General features: G+C 47.6%; 1 long non-coding RNA gene across 1 annotated transcript in view; it reads left to right on the plus strand.

The window, feature by feature from the left end:
- Positions 1–25,346, plus strand: part of LOC109259340 (uncharacterized) — a 40,476-nt gene extending 15,130 nt beyond the window's left edge. Inside the window, exon 2 of the long non-coding RNA XR_008423449.1 lies at positions 25,015–25,346. This is a non-coding gene — a long non-coding RNA (uncharacterized LOC109259340). The remainder of the gene's footprint in view (positions 1–25,014) is intronic.
- The last annotated feature ends 445 nt before the right edge of the window (positions 25,347–25,791 follow it).

The following is a 25,791-nucleotide window of genomic DNA, read 5'->3' on the forward strand; positions in this document are numbered from 1 at the left end:
CCAAGCTGTTTTAATTGGAAGGAATGCTGCAGAATGAAAATAACAACAGCTGATAGTTATGGAACTTTCTCTATGCTGCCAGGTGCTGTGTTAAGTCAAAGATGGCCATTTAATCCTCTTGACAACAAGGGAAGGTAGAGTGCTATTGTTGCTCACTTCTGTGCATGAAGTTAGAGCCTCAGGAGGTCAAGTGCATTGCTCAAGGCACCCAAGTTGGTCACAGCTCAGGCCTCTAATCTTGTTTCCACCTTCAGAGACTACACTCTTAACACCACACCATTTAATTTTAACCTAATAAATCTGCAAATATTAGGAAATGTACAATTTCCTGAAAAAATATAAAGCACCCAAACTAAAAAAATAATATTGGGGGGGTTATAAACTTCCTACCAACTCCCAGGGAGCAAAGAATTATGAGCCACAAAATGGTCTGAGTCATAAAAAACAGGTTTCCCAATGAATTTTATGCCCTAGTCTGTGGGTTGCAAGAGCATCCATTTCTTGACCTATCATCTTCTCTGTCCCCAAAAAGAATCCCTACAAGTGAATAATAGCTAACGTTTTTATCTGGACTTTACGCCAAGGCACTATGACTTTCTATGCAGTAACTCCAACCTAGGAACAATGATCTGCAAAGAGACACAGAAAGGCTGAGCGGTTGTGCACAGACTCACAACTTGCAAGTGAGAGGACTTGTATCCAAGGCCAAAGCAGGCAGTAAACAAAGTCAGCATCTTTTTTTAAATTTTTTAAAAAATGTTTATTCATTTTTAAGAGGGAGGAGGAGGGGGAGAGGGAGAGGGAGGGAGGGAGAGAGAGAGAGAGAGAGACAGAGAAGGGGAGGGACAGAGAGAGAGAGGGGGAGACACAGGATATGAATGAAGCAAGCTCCAGGCTCTGAGCTGTCAGCACAGAGCCCAACGGAGCTCGAACCCAGTAACTGTGAGATCATGACCTGAGCCGAATTCGGAGGCTTAACCGACTGAGCCACCCAGGCACCCCCAAAGTCAGCATCTTTAATACACTTCCTATGATCCTATGGTAATGAATCTGAAGAAAATCCTATCGGTGGCATTCCCACCACGCCTGAACAAGTCTGGACAATTCCTTTAAACTCCCAACAGAGCAGTTCGGGACCCAAAAGATCTTCCTTGAAAAGAGGTGGGATCCCACGCCCGGTAAACGCTAGAACCCTAACAGCACTACATCAAAGACCACGCGTTGCACGACCCCGTTTGCACGGAAGGCCCGGAGGAGGGACACGTAAAGAGACAGCAAGGACTGCAGCGGCTGCGAGGGGCGGGGGGCCGCTGCCGAAGGAGGCGCACGGGGTGCGAGGGGGTCCTGCGAGGGGTGTCGGAGTCGGCCTAAAACGGGATCTGGGGGAGGGCTGCACAACTTTGGACACATGCTCTCAAGGACAGCGGGGCTGCGCACTTACAGGGGGTGGGTTTTCACGCACGGACACACCCATCTCTGCGAAAGCATCCTCGCGGCCGCTCATGCTCATCCAGGACCCCGCACCCAGGCTTGCTCTCCCTCGGGTCTGCGACGCTCACGGGAAATCCCCAGTGCAGAGAGCACGCGGACCTGGGCAGGGCACAAGACCGGCCGGCCTTCGGCAGCTGCTCCGGAAGCCGCTCGGGGGACTGTTCAGGGGACTGCTCAGGGGACGCCTCAGGAGTCGCCGCTGGAAGAGGAAACCCAGGGTCCAAGCGGCCTCGCGGGCTCGAAGTAGACGCCCAGAGCGACGGCCCTGGAAGGCGCCACCCCCAACCCAGGGCCTGACTCTCTGCGCATGCGTCCTGGGGTAGGCCCAAGCCAGGCCGTGGGAGTCCCCCGCATTCGCCCGTGGCTACGGAGAACAGGCAGTAGAACCACGTACCCGTCTTGTTGTGGTCTTACAGTTGCCGGCCTCCAGGCGCTTCCCCGGCTCGCAGAGGAGGACCAGGTGGGGCCCAGCGAACAGGCATTTCCCGGTCAGGCCATGGGTACTGAGTGCGCAGGCGCGCCCTGCCACCCCGGCGCAAGGGCACCTGGGAAGCCCTCGGTGGCGGGAGAACAGCCCTGCGGCGGCGGAGAGACTCTCAGCTGGGACAGTGGGACGTCCGTCGTCGTGCCCGGGGGCCTCAGGTGGTGTGTTTTCAGTCGCCTTACCTTTACGTCATGATCTAAGCACTGCGCTAATCGATACAAAGTCAGTTCCGGTTTAAGAATTTTTACCATATCCATTCTATTCCGGCGGAAAAGAGAACTGATTCCAGCAGTTGACTAAAATCACAGCCCTGTCAGGGCAAGTGCCCACAGTGCCTGGCGCAGAACCGATGCTGCCTGACTGCTCCCCGAACGGCTGGACGAAGTCCCCCCAAACGGACATGCTGTGTCTGGACCCAGTTGCTGGTAAGCGAACCATCTGTTAGATGGGCCGATAAAACCAACTTTTCGTTTGTCGCAGAGTAGCCTGGGGTGAGAGGTAGGGTTGCGGGATTCAGCGAACGCAAACGGAATAACCCAGTTAAATCTGGATTGCGGGGAGATGAGAATCTTTGTAGGATTAGGTAGGTCCCACTTGGGCACACTGGGTTTCCTATACTTTTATCTGAAACCCTAGTGAGAAGGCAACGTGGTCAGGTGGGGAGGGAAGACGACTGCATTCCTCTTAGACAACCGAAGAAGGAAACGAAAATGGGTGTCTGTAATTTATAAGTAATTACCGAGCAGGTCTGAAGACCATCCTTGAGAAGCTTTGATTTATAAAGTGCCTGGCTCTCTGCTAAGGGTTGTATTTATGTTATCTTAAATGTTTGTTTATTTTTGAGAGAGAGAGAGAGAGAGAGGGTGAGTGAGTGGGGGAGGTGCAGCAAGAGAGGGGGACTGAGGATCCGAAGCGGGTTCTGTGCCGACAACAGAGGGCCTGATAGGGCTGGAACTCGAGAACCGTGAGATCATGACCTGAGCCAAAGTCAGAGGCTCAACCGACTGAGCCACCCAGGCGCCCCCTGTGTTATTTTACTTGAAATTTCGTTCGCAGTGGGGTAATTCTTCTTACTTTACCAATGAGGAAAGAAGCTCCGAGATAGAAAGTCACTTGTACGTTCCCACATTTGTATTCAGTCACCCCCAAAATATTTACTGAGAACTGACTGAGTGCTGATCTGGTGTTTTGATTCCACACACAGTCAGCCTCCTGAGCTGGAAAATTCCATTCCCTGCCCACTCCTCAGCCTCCCTCCCTTTCCCCACTCCAGCTGCAGTTTCCATGGTAACAGGCAGAATCTGCCTCCATAGCTAACAAGAGCTAAGAGCTCTTGAGGGGGAACAAGCCAGAACCATTGACGTCAACCTAGCCTGGCTGGGGGATGGGGAGGACTGCCTGAAGCCTTCAAGCCTCCTCCATCGGTGATTTATGCAAGACTTTTATATGTGTGAAAAATCTGTCCTTGGATGGGGGGGGGGGTCTCTGCAGAAGAACAAAATTTTGGCTCTGTGAACCTTTGCGGAGTCCACACGGTTGTGGGTTTTCAGTTCAGAAGCTGCTGCAAGCAGCAGTGACGTTAACATGCGTATATACCATTTATTAATTCATTTAGTCTGTCATTCAACCAGTAGTAATTGGTGGGGTGGTGGCATTCTATGTGTCAGGCATTCTGTTGCTAGAGCCTGAAGATATGATTGCTGTCACCACATTCATGGTTGGGGCGCCTGGGTGGCTCAGTCAGTTAAGCGTCTGACTTTGGCTCAGGTCATGATCTCATAGATGGTGGTTTGGGCCACATCCGGCTCTGCCCACTTTGGATCCTCTGTCTCCCACTCTCTGTCCCTCCCCGACTTGCTCGCATGTACGCTCTCTCTCTCTCTCTCTCTCTGTCCCTCCCTCCATCCCTCCCTCAAAAATAAATATACATAGGGGCGCCTGGGTGGCTCAGTCGGTTAAGCGGCCGACTTCAGCTCAGGTCACGATCTCGCGGTCCGTGAGTTTGAGCCCCACGTCGGGCTCTGTGCGGACAGCTCAGAGCCTGGAGCCTGTTTCAGATTCTGTGTCTCCCTCTCTCTCTGACCCTCCCCTGCTCATGCTCTGTCTCTGTCTCAAAAATAAATAAACATTAAAAAATAAATAAATAAATAAATATACATAAACACACACACAAAACCCAAAAAGCCATTCGTGGTCTCTACCTTCCTGTTGCTTACAGTCTAGCAGGAGAAACATGTATTTATTTGCTCATTCTTCAGTATATTCTGAGAGGCCATTATGTGTGAGGCATAGATTAGAATCTGGAGGACACAGAGGTGAGTTTTAAAAACAAAACAGGGGCACCTGGGTGGCTCAGTTGGTTAAGCGTCCAGCTTCGGCTCAGGTCATGATCTTGCGGTCCGTGAGTTTGAGCCCCGCATCAGGCTTTGTGCTGACAGCTCAGAGCCTGGAGTCTGCTGTGGATTTTGTGTCTCCCTTTCTCTCTACCCCTCCCCCGCTCATGGTCTGTCTGTCTCTCTCTCTCTCTCTCTCTCTCTCTCTCAAAAATGAATAAATGTTAAAAAAATTTTTTTTAAATAAAACACTGTACTGCATGGAAATGACTGATGGGATCAACGTCAGATGTTAAACAGATCTTCGCAAACACAGCAAATATTTACTGGGCACCTCCTATGGTGTCAGGCACTGTTTTAGGCAAAGGGGCTATAGCAGTGAGCACAATAGATTTGGTATCTATTCTTATGGAGCCTACATTATGGTAGAAAAAGACAGAAAATATGTAAATGAATCAGTGTTCTTTCTTACAACAAATAGGATACTCAACTTAAATTGACTTAAATAAAAATGATTTATTGGCCCAATTAATTGGAAATGCCAGAGATATAGATGGCCTCATCAATATTTATAAACATGATTTATATTATTGCAGACATTTATAGTTTTCCTGCCCAGTACTCTTTCTCCCTGCTTCTTGCCACAGCCCTGCTTTGTATGGGGAACTGACGGGTATCTGACCCAGGTCTGGTCAGTCACTCTGCTCCATTGCTGTGCCTGTAGTGATTGGTTCAGGGATGAGTACGTGACTCTAGATGAGCCACTCAGAGACTTACCTGGAAGTGTTCCCTGGGAGCTATGAGGAATGACATTCTCCTTGCCAGGGTGTGCACCTGGGCTATGGCCATCTTGTCTGCCTCTCAGGGAATAAAGCAAGAGAGTTAGAGTCCCCTACTCTCTTCTGCTGCTTAGGTTAGAAAATGTATGTACTGTGCTTAGCACAACGTAAGCTCAATGCACGTTAGCCAGTGTTGTTAGTGAGTTACAAAAGGGAGCAGTGAGAGGAAATTCTTTGTAGGGACTGGAAGACTGGGTTTGTTGACCACTTCAAAGTAAATGCAAATCAGGTCTCTCGGAGGGCATGGAATGAAAATGAATGGAGGTACACAGTGTAGAGGAATGTGTTGTCCAGGCTGTGGTGAGGTTTTATGAGCTATCCCGGATTCACTGCATAGCCCAATTCCCTGGATTCAGAATGCTTGGACCAACCCATCAAGCTTTCACTGACACGGCCTTGGTACGTCCAGACTGCTGTAATGGAAGTATCATAAACTGGATGGCTTATAAACAACAAGTGTTTATTTCCCACAGTTGCACCAATGTTCCCACAGGCTAGGTGGCTAAGAAGTCCACGATCATGGCGATGGCATATTTGGTGTGTGATGACAGCCAACCGAAGGGTACAGTTTGACCCACAACCGCAAGTGTACCGCCCTCTTTGCTGGTTCCTCTGCTTCCACTTTTCCTTCCTTCTTCCCTTCATTTCCCAGCCTAGGCCAGTGTGAACTTTCTAAAATGCAGATAGGACCAGAGGCCTGCTGTGAGTTTGGGGGCTCATCGGGGCCTGTTTTTTTCTTTTTTTTCCTGTATTTCAGGAAATAAGGCAGAGCCACCTTAGTCACTCTCTGCCCTCTTTTTGGATGGTGAATGTGGAAGCCTTGAGAAGGATGGAGCCTTGAGTCAGAATGCTTCAGTTAGCGCTTGTCTCCTTTCTCCTCTCCTACCAATTTTCCTCCCCTTATTTCTCAAGGACCCAGTTCTTCTTGGAGAGGGGAGCACAAGGTAGAGGGGAGGAAATGTATTCCCAACACCATCTGCCTCAGTTGGCCTTTTTCTCTCTCAGTCAGGGCCAGTGTAGGGGGTATAATGGTGGCCTGCCCCCAGAAAGATACATCTTCATCCAAATCCAGAGAACCTGTGAATGTTACCTTATTTGGGAAAAGGCTGTTAGCTGGTGTGATTAAATTAAGAGTTTTGACGTGAGATCATTATGGATCACTCGAGTGGACCCTACCAATGACCAGTGTCCTTATAACACTGAGGCAGAGAGGGGCACCTGGGTGACTGTTGGTTAAGCATCCAACTCTTGGTTTCAGCTCAGGTCACGATCTCACGGTTTGTGAGTTTGAGCCCCGCACTGGGCTCTGCTCTGACAGCATGGAGCCTGCTTGGGATTCTGTCTCCCTCGCTTTCTGCCCCTTCCCCCGCCCTTCAAAATAAATAAACATTTAAAAAGAGCGAGGCAGAGAGGTTAGGTGGAAGAGAAGGCAGTGCGGAGGTGGAGGCAGGTGCATCCAGTGGGCAATTGACTGACGGGGGCAGGACTCTCACCCCGCCTGAGTCAGGCCTCTGGGAATTGCTTATCCACTCACTGTTGGTATGTGATGGGGGAATACTTGGTTTGCCTCCCTGCCCCGACCTGGGTGTGGCGCCTCACTCTCAAGGAACCTAGCAGCTAGTGAGCTCTGCACACGTATCTGAATCCATTGCCTAGGATGCTCTGCACTCACCACACAACCGTCCCTGTGCAAGGAAGCATGGCATGAATTAGCAAAGGAAAAACACCAGGACAGGTCATGAGGGAGACCATGGAAGGAAGGAAGAAGCACTATGCAGTTTTGTGCCTTCCACGTGCCTTTTTTCCTGGTTTTGAACAATTTCCATTTTGCACTGGGCCCTGCAAACTGCAACCAGTCCTGCCTTCAGGAGTTAATACTTTACCCCCAGTGGGTGTATACGATCAACTCTACCTCTTTCAGGAACTCCTCTGCAGAAATATGCACCTAAACATGATCCTGGTCTTGCAGAGAACTAGCCATCTGCCTGTGGTGAAGCACAGCTCTTCTCGGAGGCCAGGGCAAAAACTTGGCCTGTGTCCTTGTCAGTCTCCTCAGCACACCTGATATAGCCCATCACTCACCAGCCCTGCCAATTTGGCCTCCTGAAATAGCTCTTTTCCTCAGGCCTGATCTCATTGTTTCCAGTACAGAGAGGGCCACCACTACCACCGCTTGGACCCTGCAATCAAGTCCTAATCCCTTTGCATTTTTACCTCTTCGAATCCATTCTCCATGCCTTTTAAAAATGAAAATCAGACCATCATTCCTCTACCTAAAATCCTCCAAAAGATTCCTGCGGCTCTTTGGCTGAAGTCCCACCTCCCCTCCAAGGTTCGTGTGGAGTGGAGACTCCCAAGTTCTGTTTGGAAAGTCCATGGAGTGGCAGTTTTGGCTTAGAAAACAGAACGTGTCTAGAAGCTATATTTGCATCACCTTATGAACAACTACATCATATTACTGTTCTAAGAAAATAGACAACGTTCATCAATACATACTTGCATTTTGGGGTGTGTGTGTGTGTGTGTGTATGCATGCGTATACCTTGATATAGATACAGGGAGGTGACACATAGTAACAGTAAAAATATTCCCATTCTCTTATGGTTACATTCCAGATATATTTTGGAATTTAGTTCATTGGACAGTAATCAGGGCCTTTCTCCGTAGTGGCCATTGTGAAGGGGATTCAGGACACTGAACGGTTTTATTAGAGCATGAACGGGGGTAGACTGTCAGCCCCAAGATCCAGGGTTTATCAGTGGGAAAGATCATTACCAGGGACATGTTTGTCTGGTTTTGAAATGTGGATGGAACTTTGGAAGATTGGAAGTTCCAGTCCCTGTCCCCCACACCCACACATCCCATAGACTGCACTGCATATATTGTGTGGTCCTTGCCTGGCCTTCAGCCCAGGAATCAAGGGAACATTCTGAGGTGGGGCATTGGCGGGAGGCCCTGTGTGAACTTTTGAAGCTCACTTTCCTCAGAGAGCACAGGCTTCGGCCAGAAATCTCCCTTTCAACCTGTCTCCAAATCTCTGTACCTGTTCAACAGTTGATCACCTCCCACCATCTCAGAACCTGTCAACTGGGTCCTTTTGTATCTGTTCCATCACCATGTCTATGTTGCCAGCTTGTCTCTCTGGACAACTGTCTCTTACATGTGCTCCCTCCTCCTGTCACCTTCCACCCATTCCGCCAAACATCCAGAGTGGCTTCCATGGCCCTTACAATAAATTCCAAGTCCCTCAACCTGGGTCACATGAATACCTCTGACCTGGCTCTTTGTCCCAGACTTCGGCTTCCTCTTCATCCTTGTCTCCTAGCTCCCCCCGCCTCCAGCCGTAATGACCTTTCTTTCTGTTCTCTGTGGAGCCCACGCTTTCTCTCAAGATTTGTCTGGGCTCATTGCCCATGCTTTGTTCCTCGCCTTCTATTTTGTATTAACCATGTTTCCAGCTTCTGTAAATGTGATGCTGTCATATCTGCCCTACATGCCTATACTGGACAAGCCAGTATCTTATTTTCTGGATAAGCCAGTAGTGTGCCTATGTCTCCTTGCCACGGCCTCCTGCCTCCCTCACTGCACCCCCCTCCTCAGGAGAAGCCTTCTTCCTGGGGGTGTGCTTTTTTTTTCAAATGCAGATTCATCAATCCCCAGTCTATACATTCCTGACCACACCACCTTTTGTCAGCTTCTCACACTCTGGACCACCATTCCTGTGCTTTAGTTACCCCAGAGCCAGGTACCAGAGGACCAGGGACATCACCTGTGCCCCACAACCCACTGAAATTATTCAGTGTAGCGAATCCTAACCTGACTTATTCTACCTCACCTGTTCCTTTTTTTCAGAAACCACAATAAAGGATCTTACCCACATTTCTCCCCGGCTCCCTCTGCCTCCTGACTGGCCCTTATAGACCTGCAGGGCATGGTGTGCCCTTCTTGGGAATTGTAACAAACTATCTTTTTTTTTTAAAGCTTGCTTGCTTGATTGATTGATTGTAATCGCTACACCCAACAATGGGGCTCAAACTCAACCCCAAGATCAAGAGTTGCATGTTCCTCCAACTGCGCCAGCCAGGTGCCCCAACAAACTATCTTTTTTTTTTTTTTTTTAATTTTTTTAACGTTTATTTATTTTTGAGACAGAGAGAGACAGAGCATGAACGGGGGAGGGGCAGAGAGAAAGGGAGACACAGAATCGGAAGCAGGCTCTAGGCTCTGAGCCATCAGCCCAGAGCCCGACGCGGGGCTCGAACTCACGGACCGCGAGATCGTGACCCGAGCTGAAGTTGGACGCTTAACCGACTGAGCCACCCAGGCGCCCCACAAACTATCTTTTTAATGACAGTCATCTTCTGATCTGTTGGCCTTGCTGCACCTCACATTTCCTGTTGATATACTATATTTTAGAACACATTCTCACACCAGTTCCTTCTAAATAGCCTTCCATTCACCCCACACCCCTGAAATTGCTCTGCTCAAAACCTACTATGTTGTTAGGTCTAGTGGTCACTTCTGTGTCCTCAGGTTATGTGGCTTCACCATGGCCATCTACACAGTTGACCTCTTTGTCTTTCTTAAAAACACTTTCTTCTAGTGCCTTCTTTGACCCTCTGTTCCCTTGGTTTCCTGGCCCCACTTTCTCCTTCTAGCTTGTCTTCTTTTGCTTTTAGATATCAAAGCTGAAGATGTGCACATCCTTTGACTAGGCCATTCTCCCATTCTCGTTCAAGGAGCCTAGATGGTGACTCCCAGGAAGGCATACTGAGCGAGGAATAATAATCGTCTCCAACATTGAGTATTTCATCTATACCAGTTGTGTTCTAGACACGATAAGCAATTCAGATCATGTTCCTCTTTTCATTGAGCTGACAGTCTTGTGGGGCCAGAGTCATCATCAAACAAGTTGAGAATAAGGAAGTTCCCACAAGTTGGGAAAAGACGCGTTGGTCCCCAGCCAGGGAAACAAACAGCCACCAGAATCAGTTTTAAACCCATTCAACCGATCGGTGAAAACTCGCCTCAGAGAATGCACTTTTTGCAAGCCAAACAATCAGTGTCAGCACTTTGCTTTGGAAAGTCAGCCACTGAAAGAGCTCATCAAGGATGGACTCACTCTGATAAACACGCCTATAAGTGCCAACCAATCAATAGGGGTCTCACTTGAGAGACCACGGTCCTGTAGATGATGTCAACCTGGTTGTGTCCCAGAAGGCCTGCCAAACCCTGAGCTCCAAATTCTGTATAAAGTCAGTCGATTCTGTACAGAGGTGACCCAACCAGCCTTGTACTCCCCCATTATGGTAAAAAAAAATGAGTTCAGCATTGACCTTTTATTTCACATACTGAATTGTATTCGTCTGCTAGGGTTGCCATAACAGAGCACCACCATGGTAGAAATCTATTTTTGTGCAATTCTGGAGACTAGAAGTCCAAGATCAAGGTGTCTACAGGGTCAGTTTCTCTTGAGGCCTTCTTTCTCCTTGGCCTGTAGATAGTGTCTTTCCCCTGTCCCTGTGTATATGCAAATTTCCTCTTATAGGGATAGTAGGCAGATTGGATTAGGGTTTACTCTGATGACCTCATTTTACCTTAACTGTCTCTTGAAGGGTCCTATCTTCCAGTACAGTTTCATTCTAAGATACTGGGGTTAGGACTTCAACATATGAACTCAGGGGATATAATTCAGCCCATAACAGAGTAGTAGTCTTATTGTGGGATTGTGTGTGTGTGTGTGTGTGTGTGTGTGTGTGTGTGTGTGTGTGTTTAGTTTTTTAATGTTTATTTATTTTTGAAAGAGAGAGAGACAGAGCATGAGTCGGGGAGGGGCAGAGAGGGAGGGAGACCCAGAATCTAAAGCAGGCTCCAGGCTCCGAGCTGTCAGCACAAAGCCTGATGCTGGGCTAGAACTCAGGAACCATGAGATCATGACCTGAATTGAAGTTGGACGCTCAACCAGCTGAGCCACCCTGGCACCCCTATTCCTGCATTTCTAAGTTTTCTGTGCTTTCCTCGGAATATGTTTCTTTCCTCCAGTAGGAGTGACAAAGTATTACCCCTGGTTTTTGGACACATGCCACAAGTTCTCCCTATGAGCAAAATTCATTTCACCTAAGTCTTTATATTCTGGGGTGCCTGGGTGGCTCAATTGGTTGTGTGTCTGACTCTTAATGTAGGCTGAGGTCATGATCACATGGTTTGTGGGATTGAGCCCCACGTGGGCTCTGCGCTGACATTGTGGAGCCTACTTGGGATTCTCTCTTTCCCTCTATCTGCACCTCCCTTGCTCATGCTGGCTTTCTCTTAAATAAATGAACATTAAGAAAGAAAGAAAAAGAAAGAAAGAAAGAAAGAAAGAAAGAAAGAAAGAAAGAAAGAAAGATTGTAAAAAAAAATTCTCTATATTCCAGATTGCCCATTCATTGCTTGCCTGCCCCTCCTACCTAACACAGTATCAACTTGGGGAATTTCATGTTCCTTGAGCAGAGGTAGACTGGAGAATAGTGAACCTATGGTGAAATCATGCGGTAGTAGCCTTTGCCTCAGGATGTAATTAGCCTCAGATTGTTTCTCCCTACTGTCCTGTCCTCTCCCTTGGAAAGTAAACACCAATATGGTGAATTGCATATGGCCAGAACCAGTGCTTTCCACTTCACACAGCCTCAGGGTCTAGGCTTGCATAAGGTGAATCCCCCAAAATTTAAGGAGACACCAAAAAACTCAGTGCCAAAGATAAATAATGTTTGAATGCAATGTTTTATTTATTTTTTTAAACAAAGTTTTTTTTAAGTTTATTTATTTATTTGGGGGGGGGGGCAGAAAAAGAGAGAAAATCCCAAGGAAGTTCTGCATCCCGACGCAGGGCTCGAACTCATGAACCACGAGATAGTGACCTGAGCCAAAACCAAGAGTCAGACGCTTAACCGACTTAGCCATCCAGGTGCCCCTGAATGCAACATTTTAAAGAATCAAAATGAATGCAAAACAATCTGTGATGAACGGTACCAACATTTTAAATGAGGCCATCTGGCATTGCTGATTTTTCCGTTACCCTCAAGCTCTGACATAACGTGGCATGGCACTGTTACTGACACTGTCTTTAGAATTCTTTTAAAAAAATTAAGTTTTAAAATCACAAATCAAAATTTTTAATTAAATTAAATATTAGAATCAAAAATTTAAATGAAATTAAAAATTTTAAATCTAGAATTTTAGTGAAATTAAGATTTTAAAAATCTAAAAGTTTTGTATTTTGTTCACTATGGATTCTTTGGCATTCATTTTGATTTTTTAAAAAACAATCCACTAAAATGTTCTTTATCTCAATTCCTGAACTTTCAGCCTATGAGGGCAATGCCTCACTCACCTCATCCTAATCCAAGCTTTGCTCATCCTCTCCCATCCTCTCCCATGGCCGCCTCTTTCTCCAGCCCAGACCTCTGATCAGAGTTAGTTGACTCCTGGGCCTTGGTGCTTGGATGGCATTGAGCACCTGAAGTGCAAAGCTTGTAAGAAATCCGATCAGGTCTTTTTCAGACAGGACCTTCTTCCAGCAATTCCCAGCTCAGCAAATGGGCCACCATCCATCCAGTTTCCAAGCCACAGAGCCAGAAACATCTCTGACTACTCCTCACACCTCTTGTACCAGAAAATTTATGGGCTCCACCTTCAAATACACCTTCTTCCGTCTGGCCTCCTCCCCTCTGCTTCTCTCTAAGCACCCCCTTTTTCTTCATCCCCAGCTTTTCTCATCTTTTGTCAACTCTTTCTTTTCTTTTTTTTTTTTTTTCAACGTTTTTTATTTATTTTTGGGACAGAGAGAGACAGAGCATGAACGGGGGAGGGGCAGAGAGAGAGGGAGACACAGAATCGGAAACAGGCTCCAGGCTCCGAGCCATCAGCCCAGAGCCTGACGCGGGGCTTGAACTCACAGACCGCGAGATCGTGACCTGGCTGAAGTCGGACGCTTAACCGACTGCGCCACCCAGGCGCCCCACAACTCTTTCTTTTTAATACTTTGTATTTTATTCTTTCCAGTTTTGTTGAGATATGTAAAAAATCCTAAGACTCCACCAAAAAACTGCTAGAACAGATTAACAAAGTCAGTAAAGTTGTGGGATATAAAATCAATATACAAAAGTCAGTGGCATTTCTGTACACTAACGATGAATTATCTGAAGAAGAAAGAAAATAATCCCATTTGTGATAGCATCAAAACCAATAAAATACTTAGAAATGCATTTAACAAGGCAAGTGAAAGTTCTCTACACTGAAAACCAAACATAAACCATAGAAGACACAAATGAATGGAGAAATATCCCACATTCATGGATCGGAAGAATTAATATTGTTAAAATGTCCGTATGACCCAAAACAATCTACAGTGTCAATGCAATTCCTTTGCCAACTCTTGGCCTCCTCAACAAGGCTTGTCCTGACTTCTCTGTTCAAAAATGCAGCACCTTCTCCCTTCCACTGATGAGGCCCCTTCCTTGACCTAACTCTACTCAGGCTTCCTGACTGGGTTCCCCAGCCTTCCACTCTGTCCTTGGCCTGAGTCAATTTGGCAAAACTTCCCTGTCATTGGTCTGATCACTTTCAGACTTGTATCACCCTGGCCTACCTTCAGCAAGAATCCTATTAGGTCAGTTTAGTAAAGAATTTACCTACTTCTTCATAATTTTTCACCCATCCCTGGCTGTAAATCTCCACTTTTCCTTATTATATTCAGAGTTGATCCTGATCTCTCTCCCCTACTGTAGTAGCCCCTACTTTGAAAGCCCATTGTATTAGCTCTCTTGAATAAAATCTTCTTTACCATCTTTGGGGTGCCTGGGTGGCTCAGTCGGTTGAGAGTCCCAACTCTTGATTTCGGCTCAGGTCACGATCTCATGGTTCATGAGATTGAGCCCCCACATCAGGCCCCATGCGCTGACAGCAGGGAGCCTGCTTGGGATTCTCTCTCTCGCTGTCTTTTCCAAAATAAACAAACTTAAAAAATATATATATCCTATAAAAAATCTTTACCGTCTTTAACAAGCGTCATGAAGGGTGGAGGTGTTAGCTGTGCTGGTAATCATGTTGAAGTATATAAATGTATCAAATCCACACATCGTACACCTTACACAATGTTATACGTCAATTATATCTCAATAAAACTGGAAAAAAGTGCCCTGAATAATTTTTCCTTTAACGCTGCCTAGCATTCTGTACCATCTTTAACAGGCTCACATATCACTTGCTAGAACACTGTATAATTTCCTGAATGATTCCATTTATCTTTTTTGGCTGTCCTCTCCTGTTAGTCCTAAATCCTGTTAGAACAGGGATTTTCGACTTGAGGCAATGTTCTGCCTGCGGGACATTTGACAATGTCTGGAGACATTTTTGGTTGTCCGAACTTGGGGGTGGGGGATGCTGCTGGCCTCTAGTGGTGGAGACCAGGGACGCTGCTGAACACCCTACAAAGCACAGAGCGGACCCCTACAACAGAGATCATCCAGCCCAGAATGTCAGTCCCTCCAGGTTGAGAAAAGCCACGCTAGAATGTGAGTTCCATGAGGGCAGAAATTTCAGTGTGTTTTGTTCGCTGAGTTAGAACAGCGCAAGGAGAACGTTTTCCATTAGTGAATCACCTCCTTAGTGGTCTCCCTGCCTCTATGTAGCCTCCCTCCAGCCCAGTGTTCAACATCAGCTGGGATGCCCGGGTACAGAGCTGACCAACGGCATGGCGGAAATCCCCCGGTAGTTCAAGTCCAGGTGGCTTGGCAACAGGAACCTGGCCCCTTTTGTGACCCGGGGAATGGAGGGGTAGCCCGGGCTCACGTTTCCAGGAGAGATTTGTTCCTGCCCATTTCCGGTATTCTCCCCAAATGTGCCTCCTGGAGGCCCTAATCCTCCTTCAGTAGGGGAGTTTAGGGGAAGGAAAGGAGTAGAAATGACCCCACACTGCTCCCGAACCTGTCCTGGCTGATCTGGCCTTCTTTCCCTGGAAGGAAGTGATGTTTTTACTCAGGAGTAAAATCTTGGCAGGTCATTAGCCTACACATCTCTCGGGAAGGGAAATGCCTATCATAGTTGTAAGGCAGAAGCATGGATATCAGTGCACCTGTCCGCCTGACCACAGTCCCCGTATACGACAAGCCACAAAGTCCTGTCCATTATGCCTCAAAACACCTTCTTCAGACAAGATCTCTCCACCTCCTTTGCGGGGCCCCCTGGCCCATTCCACCCTCATCTTTCTCCTGGATTACGTCATCAGTCTCCTGATGGTATCCCTGCTTCCATTCCTGCCCACCCTCCGATTGATTCCCCACACAAGTAAGATTTTACCACTCCCTTACTTCAAACCGACCAACACCCCCTGCTCCAATTGCTATTAGAAAAAAAAAAAGAAGAAGAAGCTCCATTATTAAAAACCATTAGGCTTTGAGGCAGAAGAGACTCTTTAATTTCCACTTAGGAGGGTTTAGGGGAACAATAAACCCTCCATAGTACGAAGTGAAGAGAGGCAATTGAACTCACCTTAAAGCTGTGTTTGTACATTTTTTCCAACTATGATACAGTATAACTCACTGTGAGTTATAAACAGATGATGGCTGAGAATATTGTGGGTGTGTATGTTGAGGTACCTACAGAGCTGGGTTTCCCAACATCAGCGCCTCTGACACTGATGTCTGATTATTCTTTGGTGTGTGTGGCAGTGGGGAGGCCAGCAGCATCCCTGGCCTCCACTCGTTAAGTGCCAGGAGCACTGCCCTTTAAATGCCAGGAGCACTGGCCACCCCCAGTTGTGTGGCCAAACTCTTCCCCAGACGTTGCCAGATGTCCGCCCAGGGGCGGGGGGGTGGGGTGGTGGGGAGCGCAAGGTGTTTGGTGAGAACAGGGGCATATGTTCCTGAAAAAGGAAAAAGTGGGAAGCACAAAGTGGACACAACGCGTGTCAACTCCACAAAGTCAGGGGCTCAATTTTTGCTGTTTTGTAAGCCGTGGTATCCCTAGCACCTGAAACAGTGCTTTGCACAAGTAGGCACTCTGGTAAAAATTGCCGAATGAATAGCATCCTCACAATTTCATTACAAGTGGTTTTATGAATATATTTTCACTGGGAAGGTAATGTGTGAAAATATTCCAAAATGTTTCCAAGACTCATCTCTGGTTACTCTTGTGGGTAGTTTTAATTTTTTTCCACGTATGTATATATGTACATATGTGTGCATGCAGTTTCCAAAGTAGTTGCAGTGGGCACATACTCCGTTTAGCATGGGAAGAATAGAATAATCTTCTGTAAAAGAGACAAGAGATAGGCCAGCCTGGACAACATATTCCTTTCAAAGCCAGAACAACTGTGGCGGATTAAGTCCGGGCTCTGTTCTTCCTGCCCTTAGCCCTGTCCGCCCCCACAGCTGTCATTTGATCCAAGGACACATCTGCAGGCTCAGCAAATGGGGTAACACGTGGCTGGCCCTCCCTTGAGGAGATCCCTGCCCAGCAACTGCTAACCATCCCTATGTAAATGTGGTCCCATTTTTAGGGAAGGGTCACGGGTCAGCCATGTGGTTATACGCAAGGTGGGAACTGGGGAGCCCAGATCTTGTACATTAAGTTGTGCCCAACTGTCCTCGCCGATGTCTTTCAAACCATTCCTCTTCTCCCCCGTCTCTGTGACCACACATTAACTCCAGGTCACTTTGGACTTGAGTGGCATCTGATGTGCTTTGCGTACAGTCAGAAGGGTCGTCACTGGAGAAAAATCTGTTAACATCGCCCTCCTTGCTGAAAAGCAGTCAGCAGCCCTTGGGATGAAGACCACCCCCCTCAGCATTTATTGGACATTCCAGTAGAGCCAGGCTCTGCCCATAAATCCTGTTTCTTTTGCAGCCCCTCCACTCCAGTGGTCTCACTTCTCTGAACCCCTGTGGAATGGGCATCCTGACAGGTCCTACTTTAAATGACATAACTTCTATGGAGTTCTTGGTGGATGCTGGATGCCCAGTGCCAGCGTAGGAGGATTCTTCCTAAGACCTTTTTCTAGGCATGGTTCGGTATCTCCCAAGACCCTTGTGAGTGCCAGACATTATGCTGGGGCAAGAGTAATGTGAGAAACAGGCTGGGTCTCTACCCACCCATTCTACTTCTGGCTATAGACCCAAAAGGATTAAAAGTAGTGTCTCAGACATTTGCACACCAATGTTCTCAGCAATATTACTCACAAAATCAAGAGTCAGAAGCAACCCAAGTGTCCGTTGATGAATGGATGGAGAAACAAAATGTAGTCTGTCCGTACAAATGGAATACTCTCCAGCCTTCCAAAGGAGGGAAATTCTGGCAGGTGCCACAACGTGAATGGACCCAGAGGACATCAGGCTGAGAGAAATAAGCCAGTCACAAAAAAGATAACTACTGCATGAACCCATTTTTAGGAGGTACCTGGAGGAGTCACATTCATAGAGACAGAAAGTAGGAAGGCAGGCACCAGGGGCTGGGGCAGGGGGAAACGGGGAGTTGGTTTTTAATGGGGCCAGTTTCAGTTTCTCAGGATGAAGAGTTTGGGCATGGGTAGTGGGGACAGCTACCCAACAATGTGGAAGTACTTAACGCTATTGAACTGTACACTTAAAAATTATTAAGACAGTAAAATTTTACACCACGTGCATTTCACCACAATTACAAAAAAAAAAAAAAAAAGAAGGCAGACCGGGTTTCCACTCCCCACGTTTGTCACACTGCCCTTCTTGGAGGCCACTCTTGAGGGCCAGACTGGGAGCTATGGAGCTCTTAGCCTGAAACCCCTTCCTTCCCATTGCCTGTCCTTCCCGGTTCTGTCTCCACTTTTCAGGACCCTTCTTCTGGGAGACTTTCCCTGATCCCGCCCAGAATAAGAGAAGTCCCAGTGGCAGGCTGGTGCTGGCCTGCAAGGGGCTCACAAGAGCTGCGGCAGGCTGGTGCTGGCCTGCACGGGCTCAGAAGAGCTCCTGGAGCTCGTCTCTTTCCAGCCGCATCTTCAGTGACGCGACCTTGTTAGCTTGAAATCAGCCACAGTGGGAGGATTTACACGGTGGGCATTGGCGAGTGCTGCAAGCCATGCTTTTGTTCCCCCGAGGAGCCTGCTTCGCCTGCCCTGCTCCATGCAAGGGGACATTGTCTGGTTAAAGGATTTATCCTGGCAATGCGCACCATAGCTACAGTCTCTGGGAACTGACAACACAGTTAAGAACAATGGAAGTGATGGTTGTAGCCGTTGCTACAGATTGCAATGTCCCTATGGCCTCTCGCCCTTATAAGACCCTTACGCCAGCCCGGAGGCTTTGGCTTAAGTGTTGTCTCTTCAGAGGGGTCTTTTCCCAAAAACTCCAGCTGGAATAATAGTCCCTTATGCCCTCCAAAAATGGGTGTCACCTCCTATGTGGCCCCAGCCCCACAATTAATACCCATTCTTGGATGTGGATAACTGAGGTCTTCTCCAGGTTATTTATAGAGTGATACACAAACCAGCTACAAGATCCCTCCTCACCCTTCTGAAGCCTCTCCTACGTAGAAATTCCCAAAGAACCAGCAGGTTACCCTGTTTTATTATCTCCATTTTTAGAATCGGGGTAAAACACACAGAACATAAAGTTTACCATCTTAAACATTTTTCAGTGTACAACCCAGTGGTGTATTCAACACTGTTGTGAGACACAAGTCTCCGGAACTTTTTTATCATGCAAATCTGAAATTCTGTACCAATGAAACAACAACTCCCCATTGCCCCCTTCCCTCAGCTCCTGGTAAACAGTGTTCTTCTCTTAGTTCTATTAATGTGAATGCCCTAAGAACCTCACAGAAGTGGAATCATACAATATTTGTCTTTTTGTGACAGGGTCTTTTTCAGTTAACATCATATCCTGGAGGTTCGTTTATGTTATAGCAGGTGGCAGGATTTCCTTCTCTTTGAAGGGTGCATAATACTCCATTGTATGGATGGACCACATTTTGCTTCTTCACATCTGTGTGGCTTCAGCCTCTTGGCCCCTGTGAAAAACGTTGCTGAGAACATGGGTGTGCAAATACCTCTTTGAGACCCAGCTGTCAATTTTTTGGGGTGTATGCCCAGAAATGGGATTGCTGGATCATAGGGTCCTTCTCTTTTCTTTTTCGGAGGGACCTCCCTACTGTTTTCCATTGCAGTCCCACCATTTTGGAATGCCACCAACAGTGTACACGTGTTCCATTTCCTCCACATCGTTGATGACACTGGTTTCTTTTTTTTTTTTTTTCTGTTGTGTTCTTTTTCCTTTTTTTTTTTTTTTTTTTTTTTTTGTAATCACCATCCTAATGGGTGTGAGAGGACATCTCATTGTGGGTTTGGTTTGCATTCTCTGATGACCAGTCCTGTTGAGCACCTATTTAAGTACTTGTTGGCCATTCGTATCATCATCCTCAGAGAAGCATCTGAAGTCTTTTGCTCCTTTATTGTTGAATTTAGAAGCTCTTTGCATATGCTTTGAATATTAACCCCTCGTTGGCTCTACCATTTGCAAACATTGCCTCCCATTCCATATGCCCTTTCATGTTGTTGATGGTTTCCTTTGCTGTGCGCAAGTTTTCAAGTTTGTTGCCTGCTTTTGCCTTCCTCGCCTGTGTTATTGGTGTCACATCCAAGAAACCATTGTCCGTTGCCATTAATTTTAAAAGTTGTCTTGACCTTGTCAGAGCCCCCATTCCCTGGTCCGCCCCCCCCCCCAGGAGAAAAGGAACAAATCTTCATGAGCTCCGGTGACTCCCCAGAACTTAGCACAGTGCCTGGGACGTGGGTATGTAAGATACTTGTTGCATGAGCCCCATTGTTGGGTGTCTGATAGAATTGTATTTATAGTTTACACCAGACTGTCCCAGGCAGAGTCTCTGAATTCCTGTAGTCGGCACTAGGGAGGGAGAACAGGGGCTTCCAGAGGGGAACCACCTGTCACTGACCTGTACTATGGCGTCTGAGGGATAGACTATGGCTCCTGGGGCCCCAGAGGGCTCTGTACCAGGCCTGGGAATTGGGAGCCTTCTTGCTCTTTGATTTGTAGGGTGCATGGGGTGAGACCCTTCTGCCCCTCTCTACCTGCTCCCCTCCTCTGCTCTGCAGGATTCTGGGGCCAAAAAGGGGGATATAGGAAGTTCCGGGTTTTGTCTGAATCCTTCTCACTGCTGCTAGAGACAGGCTTTACTGGGTCACCTGTCCCGAACATGGATGAGAGCAGAGACAGGGTCTCTGTCTACCCCATTCCTGGATATGAAAACATTTACAAGTGGGTCTGTGCTTACCTGCTTCCTGACACACATTAATAGAGTCGAGGCCTCCTCCATTCCTGGTATGAAAACAGTAACTATCTTTCCCTTTATAGGTGGATTGCATCCCTGAGATCCTGCCTGTGTACAGATCCTGTACAGGATCAGGGACACTGTACAGGACAGGGGGCTTGCCTGAGGTTGCAAGACCAATGGATTGGGGGAACAAGCTTTCTTCCGGCCACCCGTAGCAAGGGCCTCCAGCCCCAGCTGGGGGGATTAAGGAAAGGAGGCTCCTGGCGTCCCTCAGTCTGGTGTGGCAGCCTGGGAGTGTCCCAGGAGAGAATGAGTGGGCCAGAGGGCTGGAGGCTCCAGATCAATCCAAGACCTGAAGGTCATTAGAGCTGTGGCCTTCAAATGAAGTTACTTGTAACCCTGGAGGCACGCACGCCCCCCAAGGCAGGGAAGAAAGACAGAAGAAAGGCCGATTGTTTAAGAGAAGCAATTTCCCAGAGAGGCGCCAGTGATGAGAGGCACTCTCCAGATGAATAGCATACCTCTCCCCTGCCCCCCAGTCTCACCGAGGCCCATTGTCTTGGGCTGAGAAAACCCTTGGGACCCCAAACCAGGAGACAATTAGAAAGACTGCTTAGAGCAGGAGGGAGTAAAGGGGCCAGATCTGCTCTGACAAATCAAGGTTAAGGCATGAAGTGAAAGGAATACACTGGAAATAATGCTGTGCTTTCTGTCTTCCAGGACACTTACCCAGACTTGTAGGAGAAAGGCTTTCACTAGCTTTCACCGAAAGATGATTGTATATTGTATCTCCATCTTCAATAGTCAATAAATACCCAGTTCACTCTTAATTATTTCTCTGCCAGCATATTCCTCCCAATCCTTATTTTACTGGGTAAACTGGTGCAGGGCCCGTGTTGTGGATGCTACAATAAGTGATGGATGATCTACAACACAGTTATTATATATTATTAGTATTTATTGTTTTACACTTATATGTGAAATTGTATTCATACGTAGTTATGTATGAGATTGCCATATATAATATTGTGATACATATTTCATTGTATGTTATAAGATTAATATAATATAATCATAATAATCTACAACAAGTGAGGGACAGGGGCGCCTGGCTGGCTCAATGGGAAGAGCATGTGCACTTGATCTCAGGGTCATAAATTTGAGCCCCACGTTGGGCATAGAGATTACTAAAAAAAATAAATACATTTTAAAAAATAAGGCAGGGGACATACTCCTTTTGTAAGCTGCCACCTTCCAGCTTACTCAACTCAAGGTTTCTTCTTGAGTTGCTTTGAATACGGTCTCATTGTAAGCAATGAGTAATATTCATCCAAGATAAGCAGGTGAGCTGAGCTGTGTTACAGTGGGTGCTCACAGTAAGCTTTTGGTTGGATACTTCCAGAGATTGGTTCTTTGGTTTTTTGTTGTTGTTGTTGTTGTTTGTGTTTCATTTTTCATGTAGGGAAACTGAATCAGGAAAGGGAGAGGTAGTTTGTCCCAGAGCTAGTACACAGCAGAGCCAGGATTTGAACCGCGTGGTTTGGGAGGAACGAGTTGCACTAGTAGAAGCCCACTGTTCAGGACGTGGCTGTTTGGTGCTGCACGTGGTGCCACAACCTTCTTCTCACGTACTGTGCGGATCACAAGGGGCCTACCATCTCCTTCCAACACTGCCTTCACGCCTGCATCTGGGCCCCGGTGTCTCCCCTCACTTGTTCCTCTGCGGGGACTGCTGCGCTCCTCCCTGAGGCCACCCTCCCCGCCTTGGATCCCATTCCCCTCTCTGGTCAAGGGCATCCCTCCTCACAGGCACCCTCCCCCCACATCCACACGGCTTTCTCTCCTCACTTCCTTCCCATCAGGCCTCTGCTTCTCACCTACACTGTCCCACGGAAAGGCCACTGCACTGACAGCTCTCAGAAGTACTTGACAACTTATCCTCTCCTTAACCAAGTCAAGATGCACCACTGACCCAGCTTCACTGGACCTCCATGGCGATGCTCTCCTCCAACCTTCTTCCTACCTCCGTGACTGTTCTCTAGTGGCCCAGCCTCCACGGTAGCCCCCAGTAATCCTCACCTTCTGGTATTCATTCCCTTGTGCCCTTACTTGGGTGATATGCCCATCCCTGAACTAATCACTGAGGCCAAAAGGACCTACCGCGCTGTGGGCCAGACCTGGGTCCTTGGCCGCTCCTGGAGTCAGCAGGGTGGGGATCAGCCCCACCTGAACCATATGACAAGAGAGTAAGAGAAGAGCTAGTCTCAGAAGAGATGGAGTGAGTGCTTGGCCAGCAAAGACAGCATATGGGGTGGGATGCATAGTAGCTATGATGAGAAAAGTGAGGCGTGCATGTGTGTTCAGATAGCGAAACACACCCGCCGGCCTCATTCAGATCCGCTTTCGTGTTTTCCGTCTACACTCACACATTTCTAGTGGAGTAGCAAATATTTCTGCTTACTTCTTTCTGTGCAATGTTCAGCAAGTGGGTCTATTCATAGTTCATGCTTATTTGGGGCTGCCTAAACGCGAAACACAGTTTGTGTGCTTTGTATAGATTTTCTTACTTTATCCTCTACAATCCTGTGAGGTCATACTTTTTTTTTAATCATCACCGCTGCTTCCCACATGAAAATATGGAGGTACAGAGAGGTTAAATGACTTGTTTACAGACACATTGAAAATAATTAATGGAGTTGAGGCCGTATAGCATTCCTTAACCACCATATATTGTGTTGCATCTCTGGAATTCAATTTGTTTCTGTTTTTTTTTTTTTTTTTCTTCACATTTTATTTATTTATTTTGAGAGAGAGAAAGAGAGAGAACATGTGGGAGGTGCAGAGAGAGAGGGAGAGAGAGAATCCCAAGCAGGCTTTACACTGTCAGCTTGGAGCCTCACACAGGACTGGATCTCAGAAACAGCTCAAACTAGTTTAGGCAAAGGGGGAATTTCTTGGCTCCTGTAACCAAATCCCAGAGGGGGGAAGGAGTGTAGCTGTCCTCAGGGTGGTGGAATGCAGCCAGCAGCTGTCTCTTCTACCACTTGAATCTGCATGTTGGCATCAGACTGTCACGCACATCTTCCCCATGAGGTCAGAACGGTGCTATTCCTAGGTTACCCGTCTGCAAGGATGAGTCTTACTCGCCTTGTCCTTAGACGGCTCTGAACTGGCCTGAGGTGTGCCACACACTCACCCGGTGCCCAGGGCACAGAGAATAATGTTATAGTAGGTCACCTTTGGTGGGAATATGGGTAGAGGAGAAACAGTCCCCAAAATAAGGGGTAGGGTTAATATCCCCAAAGAAACAAGGAGGAACCAGATCTCATTTGTGGGGTCTCGGGATCTCCTTCCTGGAAGCAATAACCTTTGAGGCCTCAAAGCTGAGCAGGAAATGATTGAAAAGAGGAGCAGGGGAGGGGCGAGCACAGGGTTGAGTGGACATATGCAGAAGTCTGGGGATGAGAGGGTTGAGGAAACCCAGAGTGGTTTTTTGCAGCTGGTGTGTAGAGGTGGTAGTTATTGGGGAAGGCAGGGTGTACGTAGGTGCAGAGGAAAACACAGGGGGTCTTGTGGAGCTTGAACTTGATCTCAAAGGTAGTGGTACACTTTGGATGGATGTAAGGTGGTGCTTATCCGATACTCACACTCTTTAACCAACAAAACCCCCTTCTCCTTTTGGATAACCCCCCTCCCACCCCCCACCCCCCCAATGTATGGGACTCCTGGGATCTGTACCTGGTTAATAGAAACCACTGTAATTTGCTCCGGGATGGACATGTGACTCCATCTGGGCCAATGAGGGGCAGCACTCAAAGCTTTGTGGGAAAAGCCTAGGGATGGAGAGGGATGGATCCCTGATCAAGATTTTTTAAGAATCCGGGTCAATTTACGCCTGAAGCCAACCACCCTTGGGCTTTTCAGTTACTCAATTCAGTACAGAACTTTTATTTCTGTTTGTTTGGTTTTGCTTTAGCAATTAGTATTTCTGTCTCTTGTTACCGAAGACGCGTCACTAAGCGCGAGGGGGCGTTAGGTTGGTGTTTTGGAAGGATGTCCCTTTTGAGATTGGATGTTGGAATGGAGAGAGCCAACGTGGAGGCAAGAAAGCAGAGGAGACATAACGGTGGAGTGGACTAGAGACTTGGGACACGTGTCTGTGTGAAGGGTGGTAAATGGAGACAGAAGCATGGAGGATACGAGAGGTGGAAGGCACATTTATGAGGTGCACATTTATGACGTCACAAGACATGGCAGGTCTTTGAATGTGGGCGACGGAGAAGGGGGGAGAGTCAGGGATGACTTTAATGTTTTCAAACTGAGTGGGGACAAGGGCTTAAGATAGGGGTTTTATCTGTCACACACATTTCCTATCTAAGTGACAGAAAAATAAACTCAAGTTGGTTTAAACAAAGTGAGTGGGAATGTCTTGTCTCCCTATCTGTAAAGTTCAGAGTGCTTCAGGTACGGCTGGATCTAGCATTTCAAGTGATGTCATTAAGATGAGATCTTCATTTCTCAGTCTCTGGGACCTGCTTTCCTCTGATCGGGCTTCATTCTGCCATAGGCTCTCCCCTCAAGATGGTGAAGATGCTACCAACAGCTCCAGGCGTGGGTGCCGCTTGCCATTGCAGCAGTGGAGACGGAGTGCCTCTCTCCCAGTAATTCTGCTGAAGTTCCGGGCCCATCCGTGAGTCAGTCCCTGAGATGCTGGTTGGGTTGCACAGACCTGAGACCTGTATCCATTCCTAGATCAGAAGTGATGTCGTTCCCACTCACCGCAAAGGGCTGAGAGTAGGGGTGGCCTGGCCCCTCAAATGAAATAGGAAGCTTGATGACCAAAATAAAGGGGAGTGCTTGTCGGGCGAGCAAACCAACAGGCACCCGATTCGATGAGTACGAGATAATTCAGTGAGTAACCCAGTGTCGGGGTGGGGTGGAATTGGGGATCTACAGAATGCATGGGGGGCGGTGGGGTAGCATCTTCAGGGAGCTCAGTGAAGGTCTGGGGTTGAGGGTCTGGGGTTGAGCGTCTGGGGTTGAGGGCAGGTTTGGAAGCTTGGATTTAGCTGCATTTGAGATGGAACAATTGGGAATGCCTCTTTGAGGAGATGGTATTTCATGTGAGCCCCTGCGGTATGGGAAGCAGCCCGCCCTGATCTGATCGGAGGGTGGCTTGGAGGCGGGAATGACCTTGGTGTGATCAAAGACCCAGATGAAGACCAACAAGGCCAGAGCCTGGGGAGCGGCGGGAGCTGGGAGGCAGAACCTCGCGGGCCTTGTAAATGCCTTCTTGAACACTCTGCTGGAAACCATAGCAAAGATGTAGACAGAATGAATAGGG

Source organism: Panthera pardus, unplaced genomic scaffold (genome assembly GCF_024362965.1).
Source record: "Panthera pardus isolate Hobbes unplaced genomic scaffold, ASM2436296v1 HiC_scaffold_18, whole genome shotgun sequence".
Classification (NCBI taxonomy): domain Eukaryota; kingdom Metazoa; phylum Chordata; class Mammalia; order Carnivora; family Felidae; genus Panthera; species Panthera pardus.